Source organism: Trachypithecus francoisi, unplaced genomic scaffold, assembly GCF_009764315.1.
Source record: "Trachypithecus francoisi isolate TF-2019V2 unplaced genomic scaffold, Tfra_2.0 Lachesis_group1, whole genome shotgun sequence".
Lineage (NCBI taxonomy): Eukaryota > Metazoa > Chordata > Mammalia > Primates > Cercopithecidae > Trachypithecus > Trachypithecus francoisi.
Window position 1 is genome coordinate 165,253,206 of NW_022681454.1, and position 26,044 is coordinate 165,279,249.

Genomic DNA, 26,044 nt, shown 5'->3' on the forward strand with positions numbered 1-26,044 from the left:
GGATTGAAACAAGCAGTGAGATTGGTGCTTCAAATGCTGTGCACTCTCCTCCAGTGGCACGAAGAAAGGTTATGGAGTCACAAAAGTTGATGCAGAGCTTTGGATGAAATGAAAACATGAGAAGTTCATCTGGTTAAGTCAAGAGTGTCTATTTCACGTCTCTTGAACTTGAAAGAGCCTTGCTTTCTGGAACAGAGATTCTCCCTCCCTCCATGGCCCTGATCCTTCCCTCCTGCTTTTCCTGCTTTTAGCTCTGTTTCAAGTTCCATTTGATTGAAAGTAACCAAAACCCACAGGGCTTATGAGAAAAGTAGAGTTCATTGATCCATAAAGTTTGTAAAGGATAAGGTTAAATACAGTGGTACAATAATTTAGAACCAGATCCTGATAGCTTTACAATTATCTTCTTATCTCTCCTCTCTCATTTTAAATCCTAGATAATAGCTTCATTGTTTCATAATGGTTCGGCCATGATTATCAGTCCCATGTCTCACATCTTTAACATTTCACCATTAGAGCAATATTGAATTTTTAATTCTAGGTTGAGTTTGAAAAATTTCAAGGAAAAATATTCATCAAGCCAATTTGCAACAAAGCTCAACCCACAGGATTAATCACCTTAGGTGAAGAGGCAAAAATATTATGATCCTCACGGTTTTAGTTTTATAGCCATTCCTATGATCTGGGGCAGGACATCAAGCCATGATATTATAATAATATGCTAAGAATATTAGACATACAAAATGAATAGCCACTATTAATTGTTTCTTTAAATGATCTGCTTTATGGAATGTTAATTTTTAAAATGACAGAATAATCAAATATTGTATAAATATATATATTATGAAAGCATTATTATGAAGTAGACAAGTATTAAAATTGAAGTAAACTTGTTATAGAATTGTTCTAAAATATAAGTAACTATTTGTATTCAAATACCAAAAAGATTTATGATAAACTCTGATTTTCTTCTTCAAACATGAAAGTCAAATCACATATTAAAGGTAGTGTTAAAGAAGTATTTCCGTGTTTATAATGATCTGATCTTACTCTTTGTGTAACTATATAAATATCAATATTCAGCTACCCAAAGATAGTTATGCATCTAGTCTTTAAAAATGGAAATGGTGGGAATCTCTTCATTATTTAAAAATTACATATCAAAAGGCAAAATTATGAGTTGAACAATTTTCTTTTGTTTATTTTTTATTATACATTAAGTTCTAGGGTACATGTGCACAACGTGCAGGTTTGTTACATATGTATCCATGTGCCATGTTGGTGTGCTGCACCCATCAACTCATCATTTACACTAGGTATATCTCCTATTGCTATCCCTCCCCTCTCCCCGCTCCCCACAATAGACCCCGGTGTGTGATGTTCCCCTTCCTGTGTCCAAGTGATCTCATTGAACAATTTTCTTACGCATGGGTTATCATTATGGTAGGGCAAATTATCAAAATACTTTAATCAGCTAAATTTTTCGCTCATGATTATCAAATACAATTTTCCTTGCTGCATATCCGTAAGCCACAAGACCGAATACCATAATATCCACAGCAGTTTGGCTGCCAGTGGTACATACTAAGCTTTTTACATATTAATGTCTATTCCATGGGCATTATTCCAATAAAATGTTTAATAATTTAACCAATTTAAGTATCGTTTCTCCTCCCTCAGTATAGAAAATCCAGTTTGAAGGAGACATAAATTTATTTATCATAGAAAACAACATTCTATGGAATTAATAACTAAAGACATGAGAGAGTGCATGCATGCATATAGATATGTATGTAAAAATTAATGAGTGTTTGTAGACTCAAGAAAAATTAAACTTCAACTTTGTAGGCATAAGCATATGTCAGCATATGTCAATTTAAAAAATTATCCAATTTGAGTTAATACAATATGGGCCAAGGAAATAAAACAGAAAGGTCTAATATAGAATTAAGATAAATAAGAATTCTAAGACAGAAACCATCTTTTCAACCGCATTGCCCAGCAGCCATGCATGCCACAGCATGAGGCAAAATTGATTAGAATTGGTACTGAAGAACAAGAAAATCTATCCTCAACCATAATTTAAATAGACATCATGAAATAAGGAGAGTCTATAAAATAACATCCTTTTAAATTTTAATAGTTTACATGTATATGTATAATATATATGTGTATATGTATGTCCATATATGCACACACACATATATGAGAGACAGAGAAAGAGAGATAAAGACACAGAGATATGGATATATCTTTTTTGAGAGAAACAAAACTCTTTTGTTTATAATAGAATCTAGAGGGTTAGGAAGTTCCGGGATCTGGGAGCAAGAGCTATTGAAATAATCATATAGTCAAAAAACAATCAATATGATTTTTCCAGCTTGAAGTAGCTTTGGTGTATTGTGTTCTTCAGTATTGTCCTTCATTAACTCAACTTGGAAAAGATACTTTAGCCATTTCAGAGTTTCTAGGGTTTTATATTTGTGTGTGTGTCTTGTGTATCTTACTATGCATGAACTGAAGAGTTTTTGGAATAAATAAGCTCTGAAATAAGATTAACTTTGTCATAACATATTGCCCTTACTTTCAGGGGACAAAGTTAAAGCTCCATATTTTGCCCCAAAGGGAAAAGTGTTAAAACTGACCTTTGAGTAAGTATAATGGCATTTAGATGATTATATTATGATTAAAATGAATTCTAATTTCAGATGTATTATGATATCCTGACCTTTTTCTATATTGGCAATATAATGCCTTTAGAAAGGGAAAATAGTAGCTGTCTTGAGCTTGTAAATGACTATTCAATATGAGATGTCAATTGCTCACTCATTCTCTTTTCACCTGGGTGTATAGCTGGTACCAGAGTCTTTATTGATCTCCTAGAAATGTAATAGATGTCAGCACATCAAATACCTACTTGGCATTCCACTTATCTTATAAAATTGGAATGAAGAATCATCTACAATGGTATATTTAATACTTGGAATACTATCTGCCTGATAGAATGTATCAGCTTTCATTAAATCAATCAGTTAAGATGTACTTGTCCAAGCACATGCACATAAAATTAAAATGTTCCTGCTTGAGTAGTTTGTAGAAGCCAAATAGGATTCTTTATATGTCATGCAGAACACTAACTGCTGTCTGATTTTAAGAAAACTTAGTAATTGCCCTAACATGCAAATTTTGAAAAGTGACCTCTTTATTAGGGCACAACCCTTCTAGGAGAGAATCTGTTGGAGACTAGCAGCAGGAGGTTGCTGTATATCCTCTTGCTCCCTTATCCCAGAGTCTCTGCTACTATAACAGAATAAGATCCTATAGCTGTTGGCTCTGTAACAATAATTTCCCAATCTGTTTCATGGGCCCTGCATCTTCCTTTCTGGGGTTTGCAGGAGCCCAATAAATAACCCTCTCTATCTTTTTCTAGATTATGACATTGTTGTGACAAAAAATATTAAGTTTCAGGCAGGCATGAGAAAAACAAACATGTATTACTGATAAATGTGGTCTTGGAAGGTGTGGTTTTTTATCAGTAGACATTGCCTGTAGAGTTAGGACTCAGCCATACCATGCATAGAACAGGGCAAAATATATGTTCTTTACAGGTAGTCTTGCACCCAAAAGAGAGAGAAAAAGAGACCAAATACCCAAAATATGCATGCTCACTTCTCTTTCCAAAGTCACCAATCTGATGACAGAAGAGTGAAGAAGACAGAAAGAGGAGGGAGTGCTAGGCCAGATGAACTCCTTCCATGTGCATGTGAAAGAAAAATTTCTTCCACTTGCCCCCTACCAAGAGAGTTTCCCAGTTTTCAATCCACTGTTCTTCTCCCTCCATGCTAGTTTTCTGGGGTGGTCAGGTCTGGACCCATAGTTTTGCCTATTATTGGTGTGCTTATAGCTATCAAACAATTACTTCCAAAGCTGGTTTCCACCATGAGTTTCAGATTCATCTATTTAAATGACAACATGATAAGCTGGTTTGGATTTTTTCATCAACATTTTAAACTAAATACATGCAGAATGACCATCCTGATGTGCCCTTAAAATATTCTGTCAAATTCCTCCAACTATTATTCCCCTAATTCTAAATCTCACTGCACAAACCAGAAATTTGAATCAGTCTTGAGTCTTCCTTTTTCTCATGACACGCAGTGAACCATGTACAATTGGTTTCATAGCTCACATATTTGCTAATCTTTATCCTCTTTTTATTCCTACTATTTAAACCTTTTGCTTTTTGCTTAAAGGGAGCCAAGATAACTTTTGCACTTCTAGGCGTCATATGAAGGTGTCATGAACAGAGTCAGAAATGGCTTTTAGCCAGAGCAGAACAGAATGAAAATCATAGACATGCAGTAGAATATGTAGACTCTATTCATGAATTGGTCACTCACTGATTAAATTTCCAAGCATTTTTTTGCTATTAAAGTGGTTGGTTGAATAATATCTCAATTGCAGATTTAAGATGTTGGACTATCTGCAAGTAAAAGGCTTTGTAATTCCTGACAAAGTATAGTAGCAGGGGACAATGAAGTCAAAAATACAAGCAATGACTCCAGGAGCAATCAGAACATGTTTTCTCACCTTCTCCATTTTCTAACAGAACTATAGGATGACAACATTTAAAGGGAATTTAAAGTTCAGCCACCACAAGTACTTGGCAGTTCTACCAGATTCCTGACAAGAGGTCATTCATTCAACGAATGCCTAAGTCTCTAGTGATAAAAGACTTCAATATTTCCTCAGATGAATTAGAATCTTACTGCTCCCAGTTTCTATCTGATCGACTTATTTTGGGAACAACTTAGGAATCTTTCTTCTACATGCATAGTCACATAAATATTCCCACATTTTAATAAAAACAGTTATTACATATCTATATTGTTAGTTTTTTGAGGGACCTCTATATCATTTTCCAGAATGGCTGTGCTAATTTGCATTTACACCAACAGTGTATAAGATTCCCTTTTCTCCACACCCTCACCAAAAGTTATTACCTTTTGCATTGTTGATAAAAGCCATTCTATCAGGTGTAATATGGTATCTCATTGTGGTCTTAATTTGCATTTCTCTGATGATTAGCAATGTTGAGGATTGTTTCATGTATCTGTCAGTCATTTGTATGTCTTCTTCTTGAGAATGTGTGGAATCAAAAATAATTTAACTAATAGAAGCAGAGAATAGAATGATGGTTATAGAGGCTGCGGGTGGGAGAATGGAGAGATGATGCTCAAGAGGTACAAAATCCTAGACAAGAAGAACAGGGTTTTTTTTCCCCCTTTTTGGAGGTTCTATTGCCCAACTTGGTGAATATAGTTAATAGTAAGAGTGCTGTAAATTTCAAAATTGATACGAGGGCAAATTTCAAATGTTCTCATCACAAAAATGTTACACATTTGAGGTGATGAATATATTAACTAGTTTGATTTTTAATTATTTCACATCTTATTGATTAATTATTACCTCATTTTGTATGCCATAAAAATTATATAATTACAAATGGTCGATTTATAGTAGGAACAAAGTATCAACTGGAATATCACAAAAAATAATTTAAAAATAAAAAGAGTTCAGGCCCCTCCTGGGACTTCTATTTCTACCTTAAATGTCTCTTACTTTAAGATTTACACTTATAGAATAACTTTATATTTTCAGAAATACAATTTTCTCTTTGAAAGTCTTTCATTTTATTTAGGTGTACATTAGGACATAACAAAAAGAAAAACTTAATAATTTACAATTCAGTTTGGTCTATCCATTCATCCATCCATCCATCCATCTTTCATCTATCCACTCCATTCATGCACCTATCAAACTATTTTTGTAGTTTTTTTTCATTGTTCCACAAAATGTTTCAGCTGTGTTATTAGATAGGTAAGTAGGTAGGTAGGTAGATGATAGATGGATGGATAGATAGATAGATAGATAGATTAAAAAAGAGAGCAGGAATGTCAATTCCTTTGTTATTTCACATATTCTAAACAATAAATTTTATGCTATTACTTCTATTAATTATACACAGAAAAGTCTGTACAGAAACTAAATGTCAAATGCATTGTTCTTTGGCCATCTTCTTTAATAATCCAGCTCTCCCTGTTCAACTTGTCACAAATCTAGGAGGAAAACAAATTCCAAATATATATATATATACATACACACATGCTTATTCATATCTATCACCTATAGTCCTATCACACTTTGTGGTAAAGCTCATTCAGTTAGTTTTGCTACACTTATGTGTACATACATTTGAGTCTATTACTCAGGTAATATTATGCTGACTTTAAAATTATGTTTTATTCTAAAATGTGTTTATTTTTAAAGCTAGCATTCATTGCAAATTTACTGTATACAAGATATAATCCACAGAAGTCATGTACCTTTTCAATGCTCACATAGTCTTTATGACACAGATCAGTATAACTGATGTCAGAAGAAGCTAAGCATCATTGTTACCCTGAAATTTGGAGCCAGACTCCACTTTTCACTAACTATGTGACCCTGGGCAAATCATATATCATGTCTGTGCTTCCATTTGTTCACAGGTAAAATAGGAAAATACTTCAAATGTTTGAGAAGATTAAATTAGCTAGTATATCTAAAAATACTTCGAATGCTTATGAATATTAAATTAGCTACTATATCTAAATATTATGAATACTAATATTCATATTAAATAAATATTAAATTAGCTAGTATATCTAAACCCTGGCATATAGTTAGCTACATTAAAATAAATAAATGCTCTCAAGATTACACAATTATGAAGTAAGGGAGCTGGGAACCAGTTAAGATTAACTTATTTTTTAAATGTCAAAGATAAGGATAAATAAGGGAAGGGATTTCTAAAATAATTTTTTAAAAAAGTACCTTAAGCTGAATAATTAAACTTACCAACATGGTGATTTTTAGTATTGTCAAATTTGCAATCATACACATACTTTTTTTTTTTTTTTGAGACGGAGTCTGGCTCTGTCGCCCGGGCTGGAGTGCAATAGCCGGATCTCAGCTCACTGCAAGCTCTGCCTCCCGGGTTTATGCCATTTTCCTGCCTCAGCCTCCCGAGTAGCTGGGACTACAGGCGCCCGCCACCTCGCCCGGCTAGTTTTTTGTATTTTTTAGTATACACATACTTTTTAAATCGACTTTTCCCCTGAAAGCTTAGTATTTTGATTAATTTATATTTTACTTTTTTTTTTTTCCTATACTCATTCTCAGTTGAAGGTAAGCCGGTTCCTACCAAGGCAGCTCCTCTTGTCCCAGCAGGGCTAGCATAATTACCTACTCAGGTCTTCATCTCACATGCCAGTGGAAATCTCCAGTTTCTAGCTAAGTTTGGTGAAACACAACCTTTCATCCAATCAAGTCCATAGTACTACAATAAGATCATCCTAACACATCGTCATTTCCTTTACTCAATAGAAGTATATGTGAAAATCTCTACTCCATATATTGCACTGCAAAGAAAACAAAACTACTCATGTCACTTTATTTGTGGGAGCTGCATACACCAGAATGCATTGCAAAAGACTTTTTTTTTTTTTTTTCTGAACATAATTTATTCCCACAAGAGCCTGGCTCTTAGAAGGTAGTAATTTTGTTTAATAATCAATAAGAGTTTAATTCTGAAAATGGCTGGAGAAACTTGTTTGTAATATTTAAGTCATTGACTGGGGAAGGGTGGGGTAAACAGGTGGAGGGTAGCATTCTGCCCTACCCCAGTTCTCTGCAGATTCGTCTGGGCTTTTCTACTCACTTTCACGAAGCTGCGCTGATTGTTTTCCAGGAATGGGCATAGCATGGTGGTTCCCAAATTGTTCTTCCTGTCCATCAACTTGAAATTAGTAAAAGATTTTCTTCTTCTTTTTTTTTTTTCTTTTTATATATTTATTTATTTTGAAACGGAACCTCGCTCTATTGCCCAGGCTGGAGTGCAGTGGCGCGATCTCGGCTCACTGCAAACTTCCCCTCCTGGGTTCACACCATTCTCCTGCCTCAGCCTCCTGGGTAGCTGGGACTACAGGTGCCCTCCACCACGCACAGCTAAATTTTTTTTTTTTTTTTTTTTCAGTAGAGACCTGGTTTCACCGTGTTAGCCAGGATGGTCTCAATCTCCTGACCTCATGATCCGCCGATCTCGGCCTCCCAAAGTGCTTGGATTACAGGCGTGAGCCACCACGACGGGCCAAAAGTTTTTAGCAATTATGGTTGTAGTGGTTTTTTTCACCTAAATCTTGGTTTTCCATGTAGCTGTGAATTTTGATCACTTCACATCTGTATAGGTATTTTAGCGAGAAGTCTGAAGAAGCTACCGAGAAGACATTTCAATATGCATAATTCTAATTTAACATTAAGATGCTTTATTTTGACAAAAATAATATATTCCGTCAGATTAATAACAACACCAGCTTATTTTGATGGATAGATGCATTATGCAGGTAAAAGCAACTTTAATCTACAATAGCAACAACATTAGATATCCTATTGATATGTTAGGAGACATTTTTTCTAGTATAGAAAAATCAGAGCATAGTAATATCAAAAAAATGTTGGAAGAGTTCTTTTTTTTTTTTTTTTTTTTTGAGACAGAGTCTCGCTCTGCCGCCCAGGCTGGAGTACAGTGGCTGGATCTCAGCTCACTGCAAGCTCCGCCTCCTGGGTTCCCGCCATTCTCCTGCCTCAGCCTCCCGAGTAGCTGGGACTACACGTGCCCGCCACCTCGCCCGGCTAGTTTTTTGTATTTTTTAGTAGAGACGGGGTTTCACCGGGTTAGCCAGGATGGTCTCGATCTCCTGACCTCGTGATCCACCCATCTCGGCCTCCCAAAGTGCTGGGATTACAGGCTTAAGCCACCGTGCCAGGCCTGGTAGAGTTCTAATAGTGAAATATGGGAACCTGCATTTTAAAAAAATTATACTGGATTTTTAAACGTTACACTTGAAAAAAATGAAAACAAGTATAACAAATACTTTCACACAGAAATTATGAAACACTGGGATTAAAACTAAAGGCACTCTTTCACATGCCTTCCAGGGTGTTCCAACCCCATGGGAAATTTCTGCATCTCAAAATAATAAGAACACCTTGGGTGAGAGGTTGCCATGACAGCACACAGGGCAGCAGGCGCCCCATTGTTCTCTCTCTACAAAGATTTCACAGCAGTTTCTATCTCTCACTTGAAAGCTACTGACCAGGATGCTGCCTTGTACAGGGGCTAATTCTTTGTTCAATTGCATTAGCACTAGAAATCCGAAGAGCAAATGGTCAGCCACTGGATCCACAAACACAATTGAATTTGATCCAAATAATGTTGGCAGAGCCCGGTCACAAACTGTGAGGAAAGTGACTAAAATTGCCACTTCACAATCTTGATGAATATTTACACAGAATACTTTTCTCACAATATTCAAATACATGGCAACAGACACAGAGAGATTTCATTTGAAACATGGAAATATAAGGATTATCTTTATCTTTAAAAATTAACATAGACATTTCAAATTATTTTCAAGTTTATGTACACAGACATTTGAACTTGAGCACACAGTTTCTCTTCCTATGCCTTACCATCCAATACACTTTCTCTTAACCTTTGACACAACCAACTGTACTAGCCATTATTCACCAAAATAAAGTCCAGTGCTGCATTATTAGCAATGCGCCTACATTGGGAGACATTAGGATAAAAGGGAATATTAGATAAACAGGTAAATATTAGTTAATAAATTTAGCAAAAATGAGAGATTTATGAGGATGAGCATAGAGAGAGAAATAAATGACTACTATAAGAATAGAGGACTCTAGAATTCTGTATTATGCCAGTATTCTTTTTTTCTGCTCGCAAGTTTAAAAGTGTTTTATCCTTGCATGGGTACTGTTATCATGTAGAGATTTTCAAATGATTTGGAAAGCAGACATATAAATTATTTAGAGGAGGAACTCTTTCAAATGATTTGGAAAGTGGACATATAAATTCTTTAGAGGGGGCCCCAGAGCTCCCATAGGAGCTATCATGAACAATAAGACCCTCACTCCAGCTCTCAGCATTTGTAAGTTAATGATAATTTGGAAAAATGAAAGTCTGCTTTAAAAATTTTGGAAGTAAGTCTTTACTTACTTTCTACTCACCTATAGGGCTCACTTATGGGGCTGTCTACTCACTTATACTAAAATCAGAAATAAATACTTAATATTCTGATTTCCCACGCTCACTAACATTACTAGATTGCCAGGAGAAACTGTGTTACATTATGGACATATGAGAATGAAATTGAGGTAGGTAGAAGAAGAGGAGTTTTTGGGTTCTTGCATGGGTTTATATATATATATATATATATGTAAGGGCAATGCTCTTTGATGAAGTTAAATTTCAAGTATATTCACAAAACTGCTGCAAATTATTTTGTGTTTCATATAAAGAGTCAATGCTTTGTTGAATCTTTCTAGGATCATGGATCTCTTTGCTAATGTCATAAAATTTATAGATTGTATTCTATCAAAAAACAGAATCATCAAGCAATTTTATATGTAATTTCATGGTTTCATAGCCTACGAAGCTCATCCATAAATTTGCCCTGAATTCTGTGATACCAGGTTAAGATGTCCTATAATAGAGCACATTATAGCAAATAATTTAGAATATTTTATTTGACCCACAAGTCCAACTCCGGGCAGCTGTTGTTGAGCCTACTCCCTGACTCTTGTCTTACAAACATGTCCTCAAGTCTTTCTCAATAATAGGCCAGAAATAGAAAACTGTTTATTGCCAATTGAATATATAGTTTGGTCAAAATGTCTGCTACTGAGTCCCTGAGTCTTCCTTCAAATTCCACTGAGCAGCCTCTTCTCTGCACTTACCAGAAAGCCATGGTTATATCAGCATCCTATTCTTGTGGCCAGAAGTATTTGGATTTTACCCAATTTAAGTAAGTTCAGCAATGTGAAGAGGAGCTAGAGGCAGAATCTCTCCTACCAAAATAATTTTATCAGCTAGTAAATTACCCCTGAACCTTCTATGGACATTGACAAAAGACAAGAGACTACTGTCTCAGCCACACTAGACTCTCACTCAGGAAAAAACAGTACCAAGAATATCAGCATAGATGCACGTGATTTTTGTGTCCCAACTCCCACCTGATGATGCAGTGTGTCAGGGGAGCCAATGTATGGACAGGGTTCACCACAGGAAAAACAAAACAAAGCAAAACAAAAAGCGGATTTATGAAATCTACTGTAATACATTTCCTAAACATTAATGTGATACTAAGTGATACGTTCTCCTAATGCATTATCTCACTTCTCAGGTTTCTATCTGCGTAAACAAACCTGAAAAGTGGCTTGTATGAAAGAAGCTGAGGTCATAATTTTGCAATTTTTACACACTCAGAAAAAATGCATAGGAGTATAAGAGGTTCATGGAAGATGCCTCTCAATAATACCATGAAACAAAAACTGCTAATAGTTTGAAAATTTTTTGACAGCTCAAGCAAACGTTTGTATTATGTGAGAATACACACTATAGTGTTTTGATCTCCGCATGGAGCATCTCAGCAGCCCAGTCTTTTCATGTAATCTTTGCAGGAAGGATATTGACTCTATGCAGCTTATTTTAAGAACTCAGGAATGGCATGACATTGATGACATTCCCCATTTCTCTAAGCTCTCAAGCCCTTACAGCTTCTCCCAACATTTGCAATACTCTGTGAACCAACATTCGCATTACTCTGTGAACCAACATTCCTAAGTGACGAATGCGTACATAAAACAATCTATTCAAACTGCAAAATAGATCAATGAATTTTAATAGACCTGAGTTTAAAATATTACCGTATATGTTTTCATATTACACATTAACTCTAAACTGTAAATAATTGCCACTTGTCTAGTTTTGCTGTGCATCATCAGCTATAATCATCTGATAAGGCTGTTAAAATATTCCTCTCTTTCCCAACTATCTACTTGTGAGGAAAATTTTAAAAGACCTAAATAAATGAAAAAAATATATATTTCTGGGTTCAAAAACCCAGTATTTTTAAGATACACATTTTTTTTTTTCTTGAGACAAAGTCTTTGTCGTCCAGGCTGGAGTTCAGTGACATGATCTCAGCACACTGAAACCTCTGCCTCTTGGGTTCAAGTAATTCCCATGCCTCAACCTCCTGAGTAGCTAGGATTACAGGTGTGCGCACCACCATGCCTGGTCGATTTTTGTATTTTTAGCAGAGACAGGGTTTCACCACATTAGCCAGGCTGATCTTGAACTCCTGACCTCAGGAGATCCACCTACCTGAGCCTTCCAAAGTGTTAGGATTACAGGTGTGAGCCACTGTGCCTGGCTGATAAATTTTACTTATATATTCTTAACATATAAATAAGATAAAAATTTAACACAATTCCAATCAGAATTGTTATCAGACTTTTTAAATAAAAGCTGACAATCTAAATGGAATATTTCCATAGTAAAGCAAATCATTTAAAATAGTCAAAAAATTTGAATAAAGAAAAATCTAAAGAATCTACCCTATCATATTAAAAGATGTATTATAAAATAAATAATTATGCTATAGTGGTACTAGCATAAACAACAGATCAATAAAAAAGAGGACATAAATCAACACATATATGGTCAATAGATTTTTATGAATATATCAAGCTAATTTTGTGAGAAAATGAGTCTTTTTAAAAAAATAAACAAAATGTTACAATTACTTCTAAAAGCATTTTGGAAGCTTTTTAAATGTATAAATTTAAGCATGAATTAACCATGTACTCAAGTTACATTGTCTCTACATTAAATATATACTAATCATTTGAACTACAAATTCAAGGTATTTACACAAGATACATAAAAACTTATAGCCAGACAAAACTTATACATAAATATTCATAGAAACTCTAGTAATATTTGCCAAAACAGGAAACTCCCCAAATATCCATCAATAGGTAAATAGATAAGCAAATTGTGATATATTTATATATTAGAATACTGTTGTGCCATCACTGCAGAGAGGGCACAGGGAAGAGGCGGAGCTGGGTCTGCACTCCACAGAGCCAGCGGGAGCCAGGGACCAGCAGGAGCCCTCCCTGAGGCTGCTGCCCTAGGGGCCATTGCTATGGTGCTGAGTCCAGCAGCCTGAAGGCAGGGGAGCAGTGTGGTCAGGCACAGAAGGGTGGGCAGAGAGGGGCCCAGTAAGGACCAGGATCGCCACTCCAGGCTGCAAGGAGGTGTAGCTGGGGCTGCCTGCATGCTCCATGGAATGGGTGGAGCCTTGCCTTCCCAAGTGCAGGACCCAGGCATCTCTGCAATCTGCACCCTTGGGGCCTAGGAAGGCCCCCTTGCCCCTGCAGGCTCTGGAGTGTCTGCTGCTCCCACTGTCTCACCTCTCCCCACTGCTGGTGCCCACTCTGACCTTGGAGCAGGGTTGGGGCCAAGCCTGAACACACCGCACAGCTAGGTGTGCACACACTCAGGGCAGCACTGACACACCAGCCCCCTGCCACACTAGCCTCCTCCAGACTTTGAATGCCTACAAGCATTGGGAGGAAGTTGGGGAGGGGCTGAGGGCAACTCAGTGCTGGCCTGCAGGTGCCCCTTGGCATGAGCAGCCTGGGTATCATGGACAGCAGCAGGAGGCAGACAGGATCCTGTGCAGAAAAAGGTGGCTCCCAGTGAGGCCCCACCTTCGGGCCAGGGAGGGCCTCAAGGCAGGTGTCAGGCTGCCAGTCCGGCAGACTGGAGTAAGAACTTGCAGTGCCTTTCCCAGGTGCACCTATGACCACCCAGGGATCAGTCAGTACACACTTCCTCCCCTTTGAAGCCCATAAAAGCCCTAGGCTCAGCCAGAACGGAATACTCACTGAGATGACCAGTTGCAGAGAGGAGCTACCCTCCCTGCTGGGAGCTGAACACCCTGGTGTGGAAAGGAGGTTCCGCCTGCAGGTCTCCTCTGAATTGTTCTATTGCTCCATAAAGCTTCACTTCATCTTGTTCACTCTTCATTTGCCTGCATACCTCATTTTTCCTGGTTGCAGGACAAGAACTCCAGATAAGCTGAATGGTGAGGTTAAAAGAGCTAGAACACAAACAGGCCTGAAACATGCCCATTGTTCACCACATTGCAGGCAAAGAGAAGGAAAGAAGAGCTGTGGTCTTTTGGGGATCCCAGACATGGGACCTCCCTGAACCAGGGTTGAGACTCCCTGTTTGGGGCGCCATGGTTCCTGGCATATCCAGGCTTCTGGGCACCACCAGATTCCCCTGTGCCAGCTATAGAAACTGCTTGCGGTGTGCCTGGTCTAGCCACAGCCTCACAGAGAGCCAGTGCCTGTACCAGCACCTGGAGCTGCCTGCCTGGCTGCAGCAGCCAGCATGTCTGAGTGTGTTCAGTGTCTGAACCCCACACTCACTCACACACCCCTTTCCGCTCCATGCCTGACTCATCCTTGGCAGGCATGGGATCCAAGCCCTTGGCAGGTGTGGAATCCAGGCTGGTAGTGTTAGCTGAGCACAGCCTGCCAGGCTGAATGGGTGAAACCAGCCCAGTGGACCCAAGCTTTGCTTGGGCAAAGGTGCTAGTGGCCACAGAGGCTTCTGCCCAGAAAAGTGACACCTCAAGGATCTTGTAACAGTAAGTCATACATTAAGTCACAAAAATCAATAAACTACTAATGCAAGTAAAATCATGGGTAAATCCCAATAACATAGGTGACTGCTGACTTGGAGAAACTAGACCAAAAGAGTATATACTCAGTGATTTCTTTGTATGACATTTTAAAAATGGCAGTGATTATCTGGGGTCAGCAATAGATGATAGTTTGGTGTGAATAACTGCAAATCTGCATGGGAAAACATTTGAGGTTGATAAAATGCTTCTTCACCTTGTGATGGTGCTTCCATGGAATTATGGACTGAATTATGTTTCCCAGAATTCTTATGTTAACTCAATAATCCAAAATGTGACAGTATTTGGAGACAGGGCCATTAAAGCAGTAATTAAGATAAAATGAGGTCACAGGTGTGGGTCCTGAATACAATAGGACTGGTGTCCTTATAAGAAGAAAGAGACACACTAGGGGTGCAGTACACAGAGAAAGGGCTATGTGAGGATAGCAAGAAGGTGGTCATCTTAAATCCAGGAAAAGAACCCTCAGGGGAAGCCAACCTTGCTCACAGCTTGACCTTAGACTTCCAATCTTGACTGTAGAAAACACATGTCTACAGTGTAAGCCACCCAGTCTGCGCTGTTTTGTTATGGCAGCCCTAGCTGAATAACACGCACAGCTCTAAGCATCTGCCAAAACTCATCAAACTATACATTTAAGATGGGAGCATTTTATTGAATGCAAATTATACCCCAATAAAGTTGATTTATAAAACTTCCTTAAGGAATGACAAAAAGAGCACTACATTGAATGCTTTATACATTCAATTGCATTCCCTAAATTAGAAACAGGATACTTGTCCTCTCTTTAGGATTTCTACAGGATGACTATAAATTTTACAAAAGACATAGTACTCTCACAATGGCATAAATATCCTATATCTAGAGTGGAAAAATTACAGTGCACAAGGACATCTGGCTTTGAAACGGTTTTGTTGGCAGCTTTGAAGTGTCAGCAGCAATAAGTGATATTTCTCTACAGCTCTGGAAGCAGAAGAAAATCACAAATGCCACTGTCATAATAGGTGCATTCCTTGTGTAAATATGATATACTCCCAGAGGATGCCTGAAGTCATTGAGAGAAATAGAGGAAGATGTAGTTCTAGCAGGGTGAATACAGTTAGAGCCAGAGAAATAGAGACTTGATTTATTATCATTATTTTGACTTGATATATGTCCCCATATAATTGTGCCCTGGGAAAAATAAGCTAATATAAAAATAGAGCTAGAGCTGGAGGTTAGAGACATATGCATATTAATACAGATAGGTTAATAGATAAATAATAGATGTAGATAATATATGGATATATATGAAGTTATGTTAATACATAGGATTATAAATGCATAGATGTATAAATATGTAGATATAAAGACAGACTCAACTGGTCATTTTGGGAGTGGATTTGTGAGCGATTTTTAGCTAAGTACTCATACTATACACACAATTAAACTATAATGCCGAGTGTTTCCTTATGGGAAACTTCAAAATTCAAAAAAAGGGTTTTAAGGGGGAGCCAAGATGACCAACTAGACGCAATCAGGAAGAGAATCTCCCACTGAGAGAACAGATCATAAGGAAGACTGGCACACTCCAAGCTGATCTTCAGAAGGAAGGCATTGAGAATAATCAGAGGATGCAGACTCTGGGCTGAAGTGGGAGAAAGCTGGGAACTCTGCACAGGGCTGCTGAGCACTAGGACTAGCTCCTGGTCCCAAGTGGCTCCTGAGAAAGAGGTGAGTTAAGTAGGTGAGGAGTGGCCTACTCTGACCACAGACTTCTGAAATCCTAGCTGCAGGAGACTACACAACTACGCAAAGACATTTGAGCTGACAGGGAGAGCTGCAGGGAGAGGTGGCAGGCACAGGACTCCAATCTGAGCAGAGCCCAGAGGATTTGGCAGGGGAATAGCTGGGTGAAGCACAGCCAGAATGTCTGTCTCCTAAGGCTTGCCATGCTCCCCCAGGTGGTTTTGGGCTTTGATCTGTCAGACCTTGACAGGGCAGAACAGTCTTGCGAATATAATGGGGCTAGTCTTATCTGAGCACTGCCCTGTCTGTTGGCCTCTCCCAGAGTCCCTACCTGTCTGCACCCACTTGCAGTGCGGCCTCAGGTACCCAACCAGGGTACTTCCTGGCAGCTACCATCATAGCTCCTTTGCTGGCATACTACATTTGACCAAACAGGAGCTTCAGCCAGTCACCCCTCATCAGTGCATACCCATTAACCTGCAGCTTTCCCCCACCACAACTTCTACCCACCCATTTGCTGGTACACACACATCTACAGCCCCCACCCCCACCACTTTGATAGTGTATGTACATAGCCAGACCTCACTGCCCTGCTTTCACTTGTGCAGACACAAACAACTCATCACTCTACTCCTGTCAGCATGAGCACATGTGGACACCAGCACTCCATCCCACCAACATGCATGAACCCCATCACCCCATCCCCACTGACATGTGTGTATCCTGCTGCACATTTCTGCTGCTCTCATGCATGTGTGAGCTTGGATCCCATTGCCACTGCCACAACAAAGTGCTGTGACTGGCAGCCTTCATCAGAGTATTGCTACCAGCAGATTAGGAACACCTCAGCCCTTCTAGCACAGCAGGTGCTTAATATCAGGGAAACAGGGAACAAAACTGTGAGCCTGGTAGCAGACCCACAGGGTTAGAGCACACAGCACAGGTGTGTTGAGCTGAGACTTGCCCCCTGAAATCTTCCCTAAGTGAAATCAGTTGACCGAACCCACCTTATACCACAGTCAAACCCTCAAGGGCATCAAAGAATATAAAAGCAAGAAAAAAAAATATCCAAAAGACAGCAATTTCAAACATTCAAATATTAAAGGAACATCATTAGATGAGAAAGAACTAGCTCAAGAACTCTAGCAACTCAAAAAACCAGACTGTTTTCTTACCTCCAAATGGCTACACTCGCTCCCCAGAAATGGTTCTGAACCAGGCTGAAATGGCTGAAATAACAAACATATGATTTAGATTCTGGATAGGAACAAAGATCATCAAGATTCAGGAGAAAGTCAAAACATGTGCCAAAGTATCTCAGGAATCCAATAAAATGACACAGGAGCTGAAAGATAAAATAGCCATTTTAAGAAAGCACCAAACCATACTAACAGCTGAAAAAATGCACTATAAGAGTTTTGTAATACAATCAGAAATATTAAGAGCAGAATAGACCAAGATGATGAATGGATATCAGAGCTCCAAGACAGGTCATTCAAATGAACTCACTCAGATAAAAATAAAGAAATAATAATTACAAGCATGAAAAAACTTCTAAGAAATATGAGATTGTGAAAAGAGACCAAACCTATGAATCATTGGCATCCTTGAAACATAGGAGGAAGGAGCAAGCAATTGGAAAACATTTGAGGATGTTATTCACGAAAATTTCTCCAGTCTCACTAGAGAGGTCAGCATTCAAATTTAGGAAATGCAGAGAAGCCCTAAGAAATTATATATAAGACAAGCATTGCCAAGATACCTAGTCATTAGATTCTCCAAGGACAATGTGAAAGAAAAGATATTAAAGGAAACTAGAGAGAAAGGGCAGAATACCTACAAAGGGAATCCCAATAGGCTCACAGCAGACCTTTCGGTAGAAACCCTACAAGCCAGAAGAGATTGAAGGCCTATTTTTAACATTCTTAAAGAAAAGAATTTCCAAACAAGAATTTCATATCCAGCTAAACTAAATGAAGGGAAAATAAGATCCTTTACAGACACGAAAATGCTAACAGAATTTGTTACCACAAGACCTAACTTACAAGTAGTTTTTAATGGAGTGCTAAATGTGGAAATGAAAGGCCATTATCAGCCACCAAAGGAAAACACACACACACACACACATACACACACACACACTTTTGCACATAGACCATTGTGATGGTTAATACTGTCAACTTGATTGGATTGAAGGATGCAAAGTATTGTTCCTGGGTATGTCTGTGTGGGTGTTACCATGTTACCAAAGGAAATTAACATTTGAGTCAGTGGATTGGGAGAGGCAGACCCACCCTCAATCTGGGTGGACACCATCAAATCAGCTTCCAATGTGGTTAGAATAAAGCAGGCAGAAGTTGGAAAGAACAGACCTGCTGAGTTTCCTGGCCTTCAATTTTCTCCTGTGTTGGATGCTTCCTGCCCTCCAACATCAGACTCTAAGTTCTTCAGCTTTCAGACCTTTGGACTTACACCAGTGGTTTGCCATGGGCTCTCCGGCCTTCAGCCACAGACTGAAGGCTGCACTGCTGGCTTCCTTACTTTTGAGGTTTTGGGACTCAGACTGGCTTCCTTGTTCCTCAGCTTACAGATGGCCTATTATGGGAATTCACCTTATGATCGTGTGAGTCAATACTCTTTAATAAACTCCCTTTTATATATACATATATATCCTATTATTTCTATCCATCTGGAGAACCCTTAGTAGTACAACCATTGACACTATAAAGCAATTACACAATCAGGTCTGCAAAATAACCACCTAACAACACAAAGATAGGACCAAATCTGAACATATCAATATTAACCTTGAAAGTAGATGAGCTAAATGCCCCACTTAAAAGACACAGCATGGGGAAAAGATGTAGGCTGGGAGGCTAGGCCCATCTCTCTTTTTCATGTTTTTCTGCCTGTTTTATATTTGCAGGCAGCTGATTAGATTGTGCCCACCAGATTAAGGGTGGATCTGCCTTCCCCAGGCCACTGACTCAAATGTTAATCTCTTTTGGTCAAAACCCACATAGACACACCCAGGATTAACACTCTATACCTTCCATCCAATCAAATTCACAGTATTAACCATGCAAGTCCACCTCTGCATCTCCTGAGATCATATGTAATCTTCAAATAAAGACAATACTGAGGTCATAATTATGCTTAACATAATATAACTATCCTTCATACAAGGGGAAATGCACCAATCCCCAACCCAAATACTATTACATAAATTTAACAATACTTAAATGCTGATATGACATCAATAAATCTTATGTCACATGATAAAGGAAAAGGAAATAACATGAAGATATTTCCTTAGTACAAGTGTACACATGCACAAACATGTTTTTAACACAGGAAGGAGGAAATACTCGTGACAATTACAGTCCTCGTTTCTGCAACTGGTCATGTGGTTGTAGCTGGTACTGATGACTACCTTCTTCTACTGCCCATTCTGTATTCCCTTTGCCTTCAGGAAGCACCTCAGCAGGTGGTGGTTTTCTTCCTGGTGGAGTGACCCAAACCTTCATTCCTGAAGGGTCTGGATCATTTGTAGTCCTGTCTGGATTTGGCTGTTGTACTTTCCCATTGACTTCAATATCCATTCCCATGCCTGTTCTCTAGATTGCTGTTTATATAAATTAGAGAACTCAAACAGTTCTTTTTGAGTGTAGGGCATCTCCTCATGGGTCACACTCTCAACCCCACCTCTGGGGGCCCGCCAAGACTTTAGACTAGTTACAGCTCTAGAAGCAAACAGAGGTGTTGGGTGTGACTTCTCAGGAGAATCAACATTATCTTGCCTGGCAATTGCCTTTGGAGAGGCCATTACTGTTGCCTCAGACAGTGTAGGGTATTTTTCCTCAAACAAAGGTGGAAAGGCTGATGGCAGCATGAGTCAGAGAGAGGATGTTGCCACTAATGGGGGTGGGAAAGGTGTTCCTTCTGGCAAAGAAGATTCATCAGAGTTTGCAAAGTTAGAATCTGCAGCTTCATCAGGGTCCTCCCACACATCCCCATTCCAAGTTGCAAGGTCTCATTCTTTTCCAATGAATGCCCTCACTTTAACAGTAGACACCTGGCGAGGCTGTGCATGCATCTTTCACTCAGGTCAGCCACTCTCATGGTAAAAGCTTGTCTCTTTTTCCATAAATCTAGCTCTTTCTCTACAGTAGATAACACTCTCACTCAGGGCAATCTTAGCAGATTTGAGGCTCAGTATCTGCTTCTGAAACCTTGAGACAGAATCCTTGAGTTCATCATTTGCTTTCACCACTTTTTCACTGAAATTAGAAGCAACCAACCAGCTTCATTATGTCCCTTTATTCTCCACAAATGGTCAAAGGTATTATGTACAGAGTCACTGAATTCTTTGCCTTTCATGAGCAGTGAATCAGGAGTGTCAAATGCATTTATTTTGCATAACTCTCCAAATAGTTCATGCCAAGGACTATCAGTGTTCTCTATAATATTAGAAGTAGAGTTGTTAGTATTTTTGGGTCCAATCATATTAAGCAGTCAACACCAGAAACCCCAAAACCAATGAAAGAACTCCGTCCTTAATATTCTGTTCATTTAGAACCACTCCTGGTACCAAAATCTGTATCAGTCAGGGTTCTCTTAGAGGGACAGAGCTAATAGGATATTTATATGGATATATCCTGTGTGTGTGTGTGTGTGTGTGTGTGGCTATATATGTGGATATATATATATATAGAGAGAGAGAGAGTTTATTAAGTATTAACTTACATGATTATAAGGTGTTAAACCGGCATTCAGAATTCAGAATTCAGATTCAGAATAGTCATTGACTTAATGGTCAGAATATTATGCTTTGTTGTTTAGACATGTGAAATATGGGAATAACTGCTAGAATGAGAATGGAGGATACAAGGGCCAATAAGCTTCCTGATTTGTTAGGGATGGATCACAGGTCTGTGTAGGCAAACAAAAAGTACCACTCTGGCTTAATGTGGGGTGGGCTGTTGAGGGGGTTGGCTTAAGTGTGTTGTCTGGGTTGCTCAGGAGGTGAGGCAAAAATAGTACTAGAGTTATTAGAAGGAGGAGGAGAAAGATTAAACCTATAATATCTTTACTTGTATGGTAGAGGTGGAAGGTAATTTTGTCAGGGTCAGATTAAACCCCTGAAGGGTTGTTAGAACCTGTTTCATATACGAATAAAAGGTGAACAGCTGTTAGAGCTGTAATGATGAAGGGTCAGATGAAATGGTAGGTGAAAAATCGTGTAAGGGTGGCTTTGTCAACTAAGAATCCACCTCAGATTCATTGTACAACGTCAGTTTCAACATATGGAATTACTGATAGTAGATTTGTAATTACTTTTGCACCTCAGAATGGTATCTGGCCTCATGGGAGCACGCAGCCTATGAATGCTGTTGCTATAGTTGTATTAGTTGCAAGCTGAGGAGCAAGGAGAGCCAGTCTGAGTCCCAAAACTGAAGATCTTGGAGTTCAATGTTCAATGGCAGGAAGCATCCAGCATGGGAGAAAGATGTAAACTGGGAGGCTAAGCTCATCTCTCTTTTTCACGTTTTACTGCCTGCTTTATATTAACTAGCAACTGATTAGATTGTGCCCAGCAGATTAAGGGTGGATTTGCCTTCCCCAGCCCACTGACTCAAATGTTAATCTCTTTTGAGCAGCAATCACATAGACACAACCAGGATTAATACTCTGTATCCCTCAATCCAATGAAGTTGACACTAGATATTAACCATCACAGCAGGGGTTGCCTTTCTAATTTCAGATAAAACAGACTTTAAAGCAACAATGATGAAAAAAGACAAAGAAGGTCATTACTCAATGGCAAAGAGCTGAATTCAACAAGGGGACTTAACCATTCTAAATATATGTGCACCCAACACTGAAACATCCAGATTCATAAATCAAGTTATTAGAGACCTATGAAGAAACCTAGATAACCACACAGTAATAGTGGGAGACTGATATGGTTTGAATCTGTGTCCCCACCCAAATCTCATGTCAAATTGAGGGAAGGGCCTGGTGGGAGGAGGTGATTGGATCAGATTTTCCCCTTGCTTTTCTCATGATAGTGAGTTCTCATGAGATCTGATGGTTTGAAAGTGTGTGGCACTTCCCTCCCGCTTACTCCTTCTTCTGTCACCATGTGAAGAAGGTTCTTGCTTTCTCTTCACCTTCCACCATGATTATAACTTTACTCAGGCCTCCCCAGTCTTGCTTCCTGTTAAGCCTGAAGAACTGTGAGTCAATTAAACCTCTTTTCTGCATAAATTACCCAATTTCAGGTAGTTCTTGGACTAATGCAGGAATCTCAACACCCCACTGACAGTACTAGACAGATCATTGAGACAGAAAGCTAAAAAGATATTCAGGACCTGAGCTCAACATTTGACCCAATGGACCTAACAGACATTTACAAAACAGTCCACCCAACAACAACAGAATAAGCATTCTGAATAATATCCTGAAGCATATTTTCCAAATTGCTTGCTCTTTTTTCCATGTTTCAAGAATGCCAATGATGTGTTAGTTTGGTCTCTTTTTACATTCAGAATATACAATATTCTCATCTGCACATGGTACATACTCTTAAATCAACCACACAATTAGCCACAAAACAATTATCAAAAATTTTTAAAAATTAAATTATGCCAACCGCAATCTCAGAAGACAGTGCAATAAAAATAGAAATCAGTACTTAGAAGATTTCCCAGAGCGATACAACTAGATCTTCTAAGTACCGATTTCTCCTGAATGAGAAATTTCTCCTGAATGACTTTTGGGTAAACAGTGAAATTAAGGAATTATGAATAACAAAATCAAGAAATTCTTTAACAATAATGAGAACAAAGATACAATATATCAAAATTTCTAGAACACAACTAAAGCTGGATTATGAAGAATATTTATAGCACTAAATGCCCACATCAAAAAGTTAGAAAAGTATTAAATTAACAAACTAATATCACACCTAAAGGAATTAGAAAAAGAAGAGTAAACCAGCAAACCAACTCCAAAGCTAGCAGAAGAAAATAACCAAATTGTAGCTGGATTTAAAGAAATTGATCATGGTGGATAAGCTTTTTGATGTGCTGCTGAATCCGGTTTGCCAGTATTTTATTGAGAATTTTTGCATCGATGTTCATCAGGGATATTGGTCTAAAATTCTCTTTTTTTGTTGTGTCTCTGCCAGGCTTTGGTATCAGGATGATGTTGGCCTCATAAAATGAGTTAGGGAGGATTCCCTCTTTTTCTATTGATTGGAATAGTTTCAGAAGGAATGGTACCAGCTCCTCCTTGTACCTCTGGTAGAATTCAGCTGTGAATCCATCTGGTCCTGGACTTTTTTTCGTGGGTAGGCTATTAATTGTTGCCTCAATTTCAGAGCCTGTTATTGGTCTATTCAGGGATTCAACTTCTTCCTGGTTCAGTCTTGGGAGAGTGTAAGTGTCCAGGAAATTATCCATTTCTTCTAGATTTTCTAGTCGATTTGCGTAGAGGCATTTATAGTATTCTCTGATGTTTGTTTGTATTTCTGTGGGGTCGGTGGTGATATCCCCTTTATCATTTTTTATTGCGTCTATTTGATTCCTCTCTCTTTTCTTCTTTATTAGTCTTGCTAGCGGTCTGTCAATTTTGTTGATCTTTTCAAAAAACCAACTCCTGGATTCATTGATTTTTTGGAGGGTTTTTTGTGACTCTATCTCCTTCAGTTCTGCTCTGATCTTAGTTATTTCTTGCCTTCTGCTAGCTTTTGAATGTGTTTGCTCTTGCCTCTCTAGTTCTTTTAATTGTGATGTTAAAGTGTCAATTTTAGATCTTTCCTGCTTTCTCTTGTGGGCATTTAGTGCTATAAATTTCCCTCTACACACTGCTTTAAATGTGTCCCAGAGATTCTGGTATGTTGTATCTTTGTTCTCATTGGTTTCAAAGAACATCTTTATTTCTGCTTTCATTTCGTTATGTACCCAGTAGTCATTCAGGAGCAGGTTATTCAGTTTCCATGTAGTTGAGCGGTTTTGATTGATCCACCATGATCAAGTGGGCTTCATCCCTGGGATGCAAGGCTGGTTCAACATTCGCAAATCAATAAACGTAATCCAGCATATAAACAGAACCAAAGACAAGAACCACATGATTATCTCAATAGATGCAGAAAAGGCTTTTGACAAAATTCAACAGCCCTTTATGCTAAAAACACTCAATAAATTCGGTATTGATGGAACGTACCTCAAAATAATAAGAGCTATTTACGACAAACCCACAGCTAATATCATACTGAATGGGCAAAAACTGGAAAAATTCCCTTTGAAAACTGGCACAAGACAGGGATGCCCTCTCTCACCACTCCTAGTCAACATAGTGTTGGAAGTTCTGGCTAGGGCAATCAGGCAAGAGAAAGAAATCAAGGGTATCCAGTTAGGAAAAGAAGAAGTCAAATTGTCCCTGTTTGCAGATGACATGATTGTATATTTAGAAAAACCCATGGTCTCAGCCCAAAATCTCCTTAAGCTGATAAGCAACTTCAGCAAAGTCTCAGGATACAAAATTAATGTGCAAAAATCACAAGCATTCTTATACACCAGTAACAGACAAGCAGAGAGCCAAGTCAGGAATGAACTTCCATTCACAATTGCTTCAAAGAGAATAAAATACCTAGGAATCCAGCTTACAAGGGATGTAAAGGACCTCTTCAAGGAAAACTACAAACCACTGCTCAGTGAAATCAAAGAGGACACAAACAAATGGAAGAACATACCATGCTCATGGATAGGAAGAATCAATATCGTGAAAATGGCCATACTGCCCAAGGTTATTTATAGATTCAATGCCATCCCCATCAAGCTACCAATGAGTTTCTTCACAGAATTGGAAAAAACTGCTTTAAAGTTCATATGGAACCAAAAAAGAGCCCGCATTGCCAAGACAATCCTAGGTCAAAAGGACAAAGCTGGAGGCGTCACGCTACCTGACTTCAAACTATACTACAAGGCTACAGTAACCAAAACAGCATGGTACTGGTACCACAACAGAGAAATAGACCAGTGGAACAGAACAGAGTCCTCAGAAATAATACCACACATCTACAGCCATCTGATCTTTGACAAACCTGACAAAAACAAGAAATGGGGAAAGGATTCCCTATTTAATAAATGGTGCTGGGAAAATTGGCTAGCCACAAGTAGAAAGCTGAAACTGGATCCTTTCCTTACCCCTTATACGAAAATTAATTCAAGATGGATTAGAGACTTAAATGTTAGACCTAATACCATAAAAACCCTAGAAGAAAATCTAGGTAGTACCATTCAGGACATAGGCATGGGCAAGGACTTCATGTCTAAAACACCAAAAGCAACGGCAGCAAAAGCCAAAATTGACAAATGGGATCTCATTAAACTAAAGAGCTTTTGCACAGCAAAAGAAACTACCATCAGAGTGAACAGGCAACCTACAGAATGGGAGAAAATTTTTGCAACCTACTCATCTGACAAAGGGCTAATATCCAGAATCTACAAAGAACTCAAACAAATATACAAGAAAAAAACAAACAACCCCATCAAAAAGTGGGCAAAGGATATGAACAGACATTTCTCAAAAGAAGACATCCATACAGCCAACAGACACATGAA